This window comes from Palaemon carinicauda, chromosome 4, assembly GCF_036898095.1.
Source record: "Palaemon carinicauda isolate YSFRI2023 chromosome 4, ASM3689809v2, whole genome shotgun sequence".
Classification (NCBI taxonomy): domain Eukaryota; kingdom Metazoa; phylum Arthropoda; class Malacostraca; order Decapoda; family Palaemonidae; genus Palaemon; species Palaemon carinicauda.
Genome location: NC_090728.1, coordinates 162,711,319 through 162,723,818, shown reverse-complemented (window position 1 = coordinate 162,723,818; position 12,500 = coordinate 162,711,319). Strand labels below are relative to the sequence as shown.

Here is a 12,500-nt window from a genome sequence, read left to right as displayed (position 1 = left end):
AAATTTCAGTGTAAAAATGCCGAGCACATCACAATTCATTATTCATACACACAAAAGCTAAATAAAAGTTAACCTTTCTATAAAGAGAAATGTCTCCCGCTTACCAACTCTCTCTCTCTCTCTCTCTCTCTCTCTCTCTCTCTCTCTCTCTCTCTCTCTCTCTCTCTCTCTCTCTCTCTCTCAGGACAATAAAATAAGTGGAAAATGCACCATAATAACAGCATCATATAGACATTTGTCAGACTGATGGAATTATATTCTATAGAACCTCAACTGGAGAAATCCTTACCCCCCCCCTCTCTCTCTCTCTCTCTCTCTCTCTCTCTCTCTCTCTCTCTCTCTCTCTCCTCTCTCTCTCTCTTTTATGTATGGCTTCTTCTTTGCTCCTCGTTTCGCGCACTACTTAACTAGAGAGGAGTTGTTCTAATTTCCTTCGTCGCCTTTTGTATGGTTTCATCCTTTAGAATAATTCATATTACCTGATTTTGTCAAGGTAAGTAGGTGACATGAGGATGAACTTTAGCATTCTTGGTGATTTTCTATCTTCTATATTGCTTTTTTTTTTATTCTTATGTATATTTTTACCCCCCGCCAACGAAAATGGAAGGAGGTTAAGTTTTCGCCTCTGTTTATGTGTGTGTGGGTGTGTTTGTGAACAGCTTCCTGACCACAATTTTAATTGTAGAGTAATGAAACTTGCCAGGATTAACTTTTACGTAAAAAGCTGGAAATTATAAAATTTTGGTAGGTCAAGGTCAAAGGACAAGGTTACGGTCAAGCAAAATGTCCAATTCACGTAATCAGCCATAAGTTGTGACATCGTTGTCACAGACTTCAAACTTGGATTATATTTGAGTGTGTGAAAATCCACTTCAATTAAAACATGTTAAGGTCAAAGGTCAAGGTCGAGCAAAAGGTCGAGAAATAAGCTGCCGCGGCGGAGGTTTGCGTTCTACTGAGTGGCACTCTAGTTTCTGAAATGCATTAAACCCAGTGAATACGACTGCTATTGAGCACTGGAACGACTTTTACTGCGTTCTTCGTTTCAGTGACGATAAGTAAATTACACATATCAAAAGTACATTTTTTTTTATTTCATAGGAAAAAAGGGTGAAAGAAGCATGAGGGCAGTTATCTAGCTAACCATTGTAGGAACAGTTTAGAAATTTTTAAGTATTAATTTAACGACAATTTTATTGATAATAAAAAGTACATTATTCTAAGTATCAAGCAGACCAACAGACTGAGGTGGTATGGTCATGTCATGAGAAGAGATGAACAATATATTAGGAGGAGTGAAAGAAATGGAGGTACAGGGAACGAGAAGGAGAGGGAGACCAAAGCGAAGGTGGATGGACTGTATAAAGGATGACCTTCGATCAAAGAGATTAACCGGTGATGAGGTGTGGGACAGAGGTAGATGGAGAAAGCTGACCAGAAACATCGACCCCACATAGAAGTGGGAAAAGATGTAGACAAAGAAGAAGAATCCATCATTTATTATTTTACATTATATTTACATAATAAATTCTTTCAATTACGGGTTGTGGTGGCCTATTGGACATCGCCAGACTGGGGTTCGAGTCCCGCTCAAACTCGTTAGTTCCTTTGATAGCTGCAACCTCACCATTTATGTGAGCTAAGGATAGGGGTTTTGGAGGAGCCCATAGGTCTACCTGCCAAGTCATCAACGGCCAATGCCTGGCCCTCCCTATTCCTAGCTTGGATGGAGAGGGGGCCTTAGGCGCTAATCATATGTATATATGATCAGTCTCTAGGTCATTGTCCTGCTTGCCTCTTCCATTTATAAGCGGTCTTTAAACCTTTAATCTGTAAAATACATGCAGGAATGAAACCTCTAAAGAAAGGCCAATTAAGAACAAAATCTAAACAGGTCTGACGTATTTTAATCTTCTTATCGGTATTCCATTTCGAACCTGTTTAATGGCGGGATTTGGCATCCCCAACGGTGTTGCAATTCAATGCTCATCGAATTTTCTCTCCCACCCTCATTAACTTTCTTCAAGAACAGTTAATGTACTGACCCTATTCATTATTGTACTTTTACCCTGCAGTGCGTAACCCTTCCTTAGCTCTTGTGAAACCCCAAAAACCCAATAAATATCGTTTATTGCTGTACGAGCGAATCACGCCATTGTTAACAGATACTTCCAGTTCCTATCTTCGAGCAAATGAAGGAGAGAAGACGCCATCTTTGTATATACTATACTAGTGTACGCGACCCGTCAAAATGACAGCTAAATATTTATGTCTGCACACACTCGCACACGTACACAAGAAAACAGAATAAACCGTTCCCAACCCTCCCCTTTTCTATCTACTACACGGCATTTTTGGCAATTTGTGGTGCATTGTCTTTTCTGAGTGGTCGTCGCTCAGCGTAACAGTGTATATATATATATATATATATATATATATATATATATATATATATATATATATATATATATATATATATATATATGTGTGTGTGTGTGTGTGTGTATATATATATATATATATATATATATATATATATATATATATATATATATATATATATATATATATATATATATACACTTGCTCTTTCTTTTATATAGGAGACATTTGAGAGAATCAGGAAATTCTCTCTTCCAAAAGGTTAATGGAGAAAAGGGAAAACCCTATTACGTATTAATGGTGTCATTAGATCAGTTACGGTGAGAAGCAATCTTTTATGATTGAGGGAGATGTATGGTTGAGTAAGAAATAAGAAGATGGTATCTCTACAAGAGAAAGGACGAGAAAACACTCCCCCCATATGAAATAAAAAGATACAATGTATTTGAATAATAAACATCTTTTTATTAATAAGGTAGAAAAGGATATGAAGGAGGAATTTTCTTATCAGTAAATTAAAGATGACAAATATTTAAATAGGGAAGCGAGAAAAGCCACTTTATGGCTAAATAATGGAGAAAATCCTCTCTTAATGTGTGTAATTAAGGTGGAATTCGTCAATGGATAACATATGCTGTATTCTTAGATGAGTATGGAAAAGAAGGTATATTCTATGGATACTTAATTGAGGCATTAAGGAAGAGCAAATAAGCTGAAACACTATGATGGAGAGAGAGAGAGAGAGAGAGAGAGAGAGAGAGAGAGAGAGAGAGAGAGAGAGAGAGAGAGAGAGAGAGAGCAGGCTTTTATTGGATCAGTAAAATAAAGACCATTAGGAAAAAAAGGAATGCAAGACTAAGGCATTTCTGTTGCTGTCTTAAAACCCCTTCTTGAGATACTTCGTAGTGTCAATGTTATTCCACAATTTCCAGTTACTTTGTAGATTGTCAGTGTTATTTCCTGTTTTTTTTTTTTTTTTTTTTTTCAGAAATACATACTTGATGCACCGTAATCTAAACACTAAATGTAGCTGTACATGTTATCCTGCAAAGGTTCAAACTTGCAGCGAATGTTTTTATGTTGAACAGGCTGACATACGTCTCTTTATAGTTTATATATGAAAGATCTATTTTAATTTGTACTGTTCTTAAAATATTTTATTTTAATTGTTCATTGCTTCTCTTGTAGTTTATTTATTTCCTTATTTTCTTTCCTCACTGGGCTACTTTTCCCTGTTGAAGTTCTTGGGCTTATGGCATCCTACTTTTCCAACTAGATTGTAGCTCAGCTACTACTACTACTACTACTACTACTACTACTACTACTACTATAATAATAATAATGACTACTACTACTACTACTACTACTACTACTACTACTACTAATAATAATAATAATAATAATAATGATAATAATAATAACAAAGGTCTGTCCCTCTACCTATCCTAAAAAGAGTGAAGTTTATATGAAAACGTCACAGTTCTTAATTATCAAATGTATTAAATATCTTGAGAAGCGACTTCTTTCAAGTCTCTGTCTTTATTGTTGCTTAGAAAATTTGTAACAATACTCCCTTGAAAGCAGTTTTTATGTACAGTTGGACACAAGAATTCATGATGCACCTCGCTCTGAGGAGGTCTCCCTGTCACACAGTAACTACACAGCGAGTTCCTGTTTGTAGTCCAACAATGACCTCTGCCATCCCTCCCTTCAGTATCTGTTTGGTTACTCACCGCGCAGTAAGGCGTGACAGGGTTCACTTGAAAGTTTTAAAGGCCGCTCATGAATGGCAGAGGCAGGGGACAGTGACATTGCCCTATCGAGCAGGACAATGCCCTACGGGCCTAGAGACTAACCATATATACATATGATCAGCTACCCACCAAAAACCCCTCTCCACCCAAGCTGGGGCCAAGGAGGGCCAGGCAATTGCTGCTGATGACTCAGCAGATAGACATATAGGCTAGCCCAAACCCACCCATCTTTACCTCACAAGGATGGTGAGGTTACAGCGACCAAAGAAACTAACGAGTTTGAGCAGGACATGAACCACAGTCCGGCCAGCAGGCCTAAAGGGTTGCCGACTCGTCAGAAAGGGAATGAAACCGCAAGCGAAGTTCAACTGCCAACCAAAAAACCATGCCAGTAACCCCATAGATCCGAAAATATAGTATGCACCAGGTTCACAAAACTGCGCATCAATGCAGGGACCTCCACGGATGAGACGTAACATCCGGTTTCAAGAGTCATAGTAAATATTTTTATCTCGCTCTTGCTTGTGAAGATCCTGTTCTTATGGGATAGTAAGGTTCCTTGTGAACTACAAGGACGCAACTATAAAAAGTGTCTTCAAGATGGACGTGTACCGACAGTGAAAGAGATGGCCGGAACTACCCCTTGTTGGGCAGTATACCCGAGACCACTTTTAACTGCCGTGGGCATCCGGCACGGTACTAAGCTGACCTGGAAACCGGGTGCCAGTGCCAAGCAGCGGAGAAAACGGTAATGATGCTAGCGATATCAAAGCGACTAGTGTCAGGAAGACCACCACTAGCAGTCGAGAAAATTCATTGAAGAAAACAAAGGTTCGTTCTCCTAGACCACCAATACCTACAAACTCACTTGTTCCAGACAAGTCGGTATCTGCACCTAGAGCGTCATCATCGTTAAGACCTTTTACCTCATCACAGACATCGACCACCAGAGCTTAGTAGACATTTACAACACAAACTCAAGCTACAAAAACGACACCTCGGACTTCAAGCACAAGGATAAAACAGACCGTAACAACAGCAAAACCCATCACCACAAGATTTTTCCAGACTTCAAGAAGCTCCATCTTACAGACATTAAAGCCAACAGTTGCTACCACTCGTAGGCCAACATTTTCTCAAACTTTAAGACCCACAGAGAAACCTGCCCGAGCTGCTCCTAGCCATTTCTTTGAGCTCCCAAATATTTAGAGTATTTTACAGTCTATCCCCAGCTCCTTAACTAAACCATTACCACCACCATCAGTGTTTCTCCAACCCCCTCAACAACATGCTGGTAGCAACTTGGTTCCTCTAGATGCAAAATTTGGACCAAGAAATACCAGTTTTCATCATGACAACTTTTCCTATGATCATATGATTCCATTTGTCTAAATACCTCCACCTGACACTCCATTCACTATGGTTCCAGGAGTTGTTGCCAGAGGTACTGGAAATAAATTCACGTTTTCAAGCAGCCAAAAGAAGCCTTTTGATGAGATAGATTTCAACAGCATCTTTTTCTAGCCTCTGGTTCTGTGCCCAAAGGAGAAAATCGGAAAATATTCGCCACTGCTCCTGCATTTATCACACTGGATCCCCATCATCATCATGCCTCTAGGTCTGACCAAGAGACACAACATTCTACGACCACTGTCTTTGCTGCTGCTCTTTCCGCTAACAGTTCTACCAGCAGCGGAAGGTCCAACAGTACTTCTCATATTCGATTTTAATTGTTCAGTAGCCACTGTCTTCTTGGTAAGGGTAGAAGAGACTCTTTAGCTATGATAGGCAGCTCTTCTAGGAGAAGGACACGCCAAAATCAAACCATTATTCTCAAGTCTTGGGTAGTGCCATAGCCTCTGTACCATGGTCTTCCACTGTCTTGGGTTAGAGTTCTCTTGCTTGAGGGTACACTCGGGCACACTATTCTATCTTAATTCTCTTCTTGTTTTGTTTAAGTTTTTATAGTTCATATAGAAAATATTTATTTTAATGTTACTTTTCTTAAAATATTTAATTTTTCTTGTTTCCTTTCCTCACTAGGCTATTTTCCTTGATGGGGCAACCGGGCTTATAGCAGCCTACTTTTCCAACTAGGGTTGTAGCTTAGCAAGTAGTAGTAGTAATAATAATAATAATAATAATAATAATAATAATAATAATAATAATAATAATAATAATCGCCAGGAATCTCCAGGCCACCACAACCCTGAGCGAGGCGTCAGAAATCCCTGTGTTCAACTATTATTATTATTATTATTATTATTATTATTACCCAAGCTACAACCCTAGTTGGAAAAGCAGGATGCTATAAACCGAAGGACTCCAACGGGGAAAAATAGCAAAGTGAGATAAGGAAATAAATAAACTATAAACGTATTTTGCAATTAAAGTAAAATATTTTAAGAATAAACTATAGAAACTTGAAAAAAACAGAAGAAGAAAATAAGAAAGGATAGTGTGCCCGAGTGTACCCCCAAGCAAGAGAACTGTACCTTTAGCACCTTATTGGAAACTCTTTGGAGCTATGCCATTAATTCCCTTTAGAACTATTGAAACCCATAAGTTTGGTTGTCGATTACCGTTTTGAGCCTAATTGTTGAATGATTACACTGGCTATACAACAGCGTGACCTCTTGCGGCGGCTGGAAGGAAATTTCTTCCCCTCAACACCTTTACCGAGTAGTTTACATTAGTAGGGCGACAGTGTCTCCTCTATCATATTCTCTCTTAATCTCAGTTTTGTATGGATCTTTGAATAAATAGCAATTGCAGATTTGAGATGTTAGATTTTCACATAAAATAAATAATCTAAATCGAACATTTCTTACAGCCAAACATGCTTTCATTTCGTTACAGGATTATCTGCATTTTTACATTTTACTTCCCTTTATTCTATCTTTTCCCTTGGGAAGCTTAGTCGAAAGAACAACGCAGATATTCCACAAATCTGATAGGTTTTGCAAACGCCCCTTGTTCTCTCTCTCTCTCTCTCTCTCTCTCTCTCTCTCTCTCTCTCTCTCTCTCTCTCTCTCTCTCTCTCTCTCTCTCTCTCTCTCTCTCGTACAGTTTAAAGGTTTAAAGGTCACTCATGAATGGCAGAGGCAAGGGACAGTGACATTTCCCTATCAAGCAGGACAATGCCCTAAAGACTGACCGTATACATACGATCAGTGCCCAAGCCCCCTCTCCTCCCAAACTAGGACCAAGGAGGGCCAGGCAATGGCTGCTGATGATTCATCAGATAGACATATAGGCTTCCCCAAAATGACCCATCCTTAGCTCACAAGGATGGTGAGGTTGCAGTGACCAAATGAACTAATAAGTTTGAGCGGGACTCGAACCCCAGTCTGGCAATCACCAGGCATTACGCTACCACCCGGCCACCACAACCTATGCATTATGATTCTTGTCGGTTTTGAAATAGCTTGTATTTGTCCAGCATTTATTCTGTTTTTTATATTTGTTGCCGTTATTAAGAAACTTCCGTTCATCCAGCATAAATGCAAATAGCTTCCAGTGCAGCAGAAATGAAAAAACTTTTCACATGTTCAACATTTCATTGGTCCGCAACTGTTCGTATACCAGAAATCTAGTCCAATATTCGAGCTCGGTTTTACGTACGCTCTTTTTAAGGATTATTATGAATGATTTGCGTGCTGCATTGTTTCACATGACAGGCTAAACCGGAAGGGAATGAAAAAGAGGTTTTAATGATGCAAGGAGTCTTACTTAATTACAGCATTTGAATTATCTCGTGAAATTCATTTTATGTTTTCACTTTCACGTTTCTTTCCTTATTTCTCTTTCTTTTTCACTACTGGGAATTCTGTTCTTTGTAACGTCGCAAGATAACTTTATTGTTAGTTCAATCAGCAATGGGCTATCTTCCCTATATAATAATAGCAACGTGTGTGGCTATATATATATATATATATATATATATATATATATATATATATATATATATATATATATATATATCTTTTTTCTTTTTTGTCACGCTCAGCGGCATTGCCAGACGTATGACTACTCTCCCTGTCCCTCGGGTAGGAGGGATAGAGGGTACTCCGAGATGTACACTCAGGAACCACAATCTCCAACAAACTTTCGAAACTGCCATATTGTAGCTAGGAAAGAGGAGGGTGTGGGAAGGGTTGAATCTGTGTGCAGATCTCTCGAAATATTTAGCCGTCATTTTTAATGGGTTGCGTACACTAGCATAGATAACATTAGTATATTGATGGTGCCGAGGAAAAATCTTAACTGATTTGCTATGGGATTTATCTTATGAAAGACTGTCTTGTCTTATTCCGGGGCAATTCTTTTTGCCGTGCTTAGTGATCGAACTCAAATATTTTTGGAGTAGAGAGCAGAAACACCTTGATCCTTTTGGGAAGTTAGAAACCCTTACATAAGTAGTTATCAGAACCGGGCGTCCAAAATAAGAGAATTGCTACATATTTCGCAGCCAACAAATCGTGTTGACACGAGAATAGTTACAGATAGCTTCAAACTGTTGGAACCTAGATATATGTCTACTGTAGGCTCAAGAGCCTTTAAATATGCGGTCCCGATACTATATAATAAGCTCCCACGAAACATTCCATGATTGAAGACATTAAAGCTTTCAAGAGGAAACTGAAGACTTTCTTGTTTCATGAGTCTTTTGACAGTGACCATTTAACAGTAAATGAAGAATACGAGACATGAAACGTTAAATACTCAGAACGAATAAGGTAAAACGACAGTGGAGGTCCTGTAGAGAGTGGGGTTCCCCTGCTGTATGGGACCGGAAAAGCAGCCATCAAAGTAAAGTAAAAAGTAAAGTAAGTATTTTAGTGCTAAGATTTTTCTATAATAGAATACCAGTAGAAGTGATGTTTTTGTGTTTGAGAGAGACTTATGTCCCAGAGAAGTTGGTTAGAATGGTAGAGATGATATACAAAAGAACAAGAACAAAAGTAATAACAGCTTTTGGCGAACCAGAAACCTTTGAAGTTAGTGTTGGATTACACCGGGGTTCAGCATTAAGCTCGCTTTTATTTGTGATGGTCATGGATGCGTTAAGTGAAGAGATCAGAAATTAAGAGTCGCATGAGTTGCTATATGCAGATGATGAGGCGATTTCCACTGAAAATGAGGAAGACCTACAGAGAAGGGTTGTAAAGCGGCAAGAGACCTTGGAGAGGAGTGGCTTAAGAGTAAATGTGGATAGGACTGAAGCTATGATGAGTAGTAAAGCAGGTAATGATAGGATAGCTGTGCTTGAAAGTAGATGCTCAGTTATAAAAGAGATATAACAATTTAGAAAATTGGTATCTACTATAAGCCAAAAGGGAGGATGTGAGGCTGAAGTAGAGAATACGATAAAATCAGCCTGGGGAAAGTAGAGAGGTAACAGGAGTGGTTTTTGACAAGTAAATGTCCATTAAGTTGAAAGTCAAGATCTACAACACAGTAAATAATAAGATCAGTGTTAATGTGTGGATCGGACACGTGGACTCTAAGACAAAAAGAGGAAGCAACGCTTGAGAGAACAGAGATGAGAATGCTGAGGTGGTTTATGAGAATTTCACTGCTTGAAAGAATGGAAAATAATGACATAATAATGACAGGCATAGTAAAGAATACAGAATTCATAAGAGTGCCACGATTGAGAAGGTATGGGCACGTCTTGCGGATGGTGGAGTGAGGAGGGCTTGGGAGGAATCTGTTATGGGGGAGAAGATTGAGAGGCAGAGAAGGATGATAGGGAGAGATGTTCGGTTGAAGAGGATGCCTTTAGTAGAAGGCATTGGAGAAGGGCGCATCAGACAACCGACCCTTTAATACAGGGATAACAGTAAGAAAGATGACTGATTTTATATGTAAGTTCCCTTATTGGTGCTATAGAATGAACCCACAATTCTGGAAATAAGGACATGGTAGTGGTTTATTCCCACATTTCCATTTCTCCCTTCCACAAAATTATCAGTGGGTGTATACTCTTGTTAAGAGAATTTGGCTACATACAGAAATTCTGCAAATGTACCGAAATAATGACATTTCATTATATCATTATATGTCATCTCCCACAGTATTAATAAAAACGCATTAGGCGGAAAAAATCTTAGGACACAATCGCTTCTAAAATTACCACGTAGTGTCCCGAGTGGTAACATCCCTGACTGGTAATCGCCAAACTGAGGCTCAAGTCCCGCTCAATCTCCTTAGTTCCTTTGGTTGCGGCAACCTCACGATCCTTGTGAACTGATTATCTGCTGAGTCATCAGCATCCATTACCTGACTTTCCTTGGTCCTAGCTTGAGTGGAGAGGGTGCTTGGGCGCTGATCATATATATATATATATATATATATATATATATATATATATATATAGTCAGTCTCTAGAGCATTGTCCTGCTTGATAGGGCAATGTCACTGTCCCTTGCTTGTGCCATTCATGAGTGTCCTTTAAACCTTTATACAATACACGGGGCTGAGCTGTTCGTACACGCATATGTGCAATTGGACTCAGGAATCTCTAGTACACATTGCTCTGAAAAAGTCACACTCATACTTCGCGGCTGCCCAAGGTAATGGACTGGGCTAAACACGGGAACTCACCACGCAATAAGTGTGTAGCCGGGTATGGTTCCTCAGAGCGGGGTGTACAAGGAATTCCTGCGTCCAACTGTACCAGAATCATCTCACTTTCCTAATGGCGAGACTGTAAACCAACTAATGGTACTAGGCACGTTTCCTTGCATGGTAATAGCACATTTAAGAGCGCTACTATGTTTTAATAACTGTTCTCATTTAGTAAAATAGAGGACTTCTATGGCCCTGTTGGCAATAATGATAATCAACATTCTTTTATAATGACCAGTTTAATCGCTAATCCTGATTTCAAAGCCTTTACAGTTAATAGTTTTTTTTTTATTGTTACATTTAAAGTTTAAAGACTTGGGGATAAAAAAAAAAAATAGAAAGTCTATAATAATAATAGTCGCTTGAAAGACCTTGGAAGAAAAATAGACTAAAAGCCGCATACAAATATTATGACCGTAAAAGTTACTTAGTAATTCTGAAAGTATGAAAAAATAGCTTTATGGAAGTGGGTATAAAGAATACAAACCTTTCAGACGAAAGGAAGTCTAAATTTATTCTATACTCTATTTAGGAGACCTTAGACATAGATGATGATGATAATAATAATAATAATAATAATAATAATAATAATAATAATAATAATAATAATCATACTGAGATTATCCGATGCGTGTTATTTTTCATGCTTTATTCGAGGCACAATCTTTCAAATATTGACGTAAACGAGTTTTTTTTTTAATCGATGAACAAAAGAACATCATAGGAGGTAAAGCTTTCCCTTTTAGTTATTTACATTCCCTTTTTCAACCCATTCCAAAGTTCTCCTTTGCTACATTTCCTGGAATGAATCCGCCTCAGTGGATGACGTCACGACGTCCAGGGTAATTTACGTGAGTGGAATGCTATAAGTTCTTGAATATACATGCAGGCGAGAATGTCTCTGACAGTGGATCTGCTCTCAAGTTTAAAGGCTTTAAAGGTTTTAAAGCCCACTCATGAATGACAGGGGCAAGGGATAGTGACATTGCTCTATCGATTAGGACGATGACCTAGACACATAAAGACTGACTATATATACATATGATCAGCGCCCAAGCCCCCTCTCCACCCTAGCTAAGATCAAGGAGGACCAGGCAATAATTGCTCACGACTCCGCAAATAGACCTATAGGATTTCCCAATCTTTAGCTCACAAGGATGGTGAGATTCCAGCGACCAAAGAAACTAACGAGTTGGAGGGGGACTTTAACTCTATCTGGCTTTCACCAGACAGGGACGTTGCCACATCGGCCACCATAACCCTAAGGGAAAGTCCCAGTAGTCCCAGAGAGCTAGACAGGAGAGGATCTGATCAAGGAAAAATATAATTTTGATATGAATTTATTTCCTGTGAAGCAGACAAAAAGATTTCTTTCCTGGAGTCTAGTAATGAGTTGATTATTGAAAATGAAACCTCATTCAATTAAATTTCCATCATCATCATCTCCTCCTACGCCTATTGACGCAAAGGGACTCGGTTAGATTTTGCCAGTCATCTCTATCTATCTTGATCTTTTAATTCAATAATTCTCCATTCATCATCTCCAACTTCTCGCTTCATAGTCGTTAGCCATGTAGGCCTGGGTCTTGCAACTCTTCTAGTGCCTTGTGGAGACCAGTTAAACGTTTGGTGAACTAATATCTCTTGGGGAGTGTGAAGTGCATGCCCAAAAACATCTCCATCTACTTTCTAACCATGATTTCACCCACATGTGGTAAATTTTATTTAAAT

The 12,500-nt window shown here is 38.8% G+C and overlaps 1 protein-coding gene across 1 annotated transcript in view; it reads left to right on the top strand.

Annotated features, from left to right (window-relative positions):
* The window catches only part of LOC137640137 (uncharacterized), a 172,069-nt gene that overhangs the window by 102,813 nt on the left and 56,756 nt on the right, over positions 1–12,500 (top strand). The window lies entirely within an intron of this gene.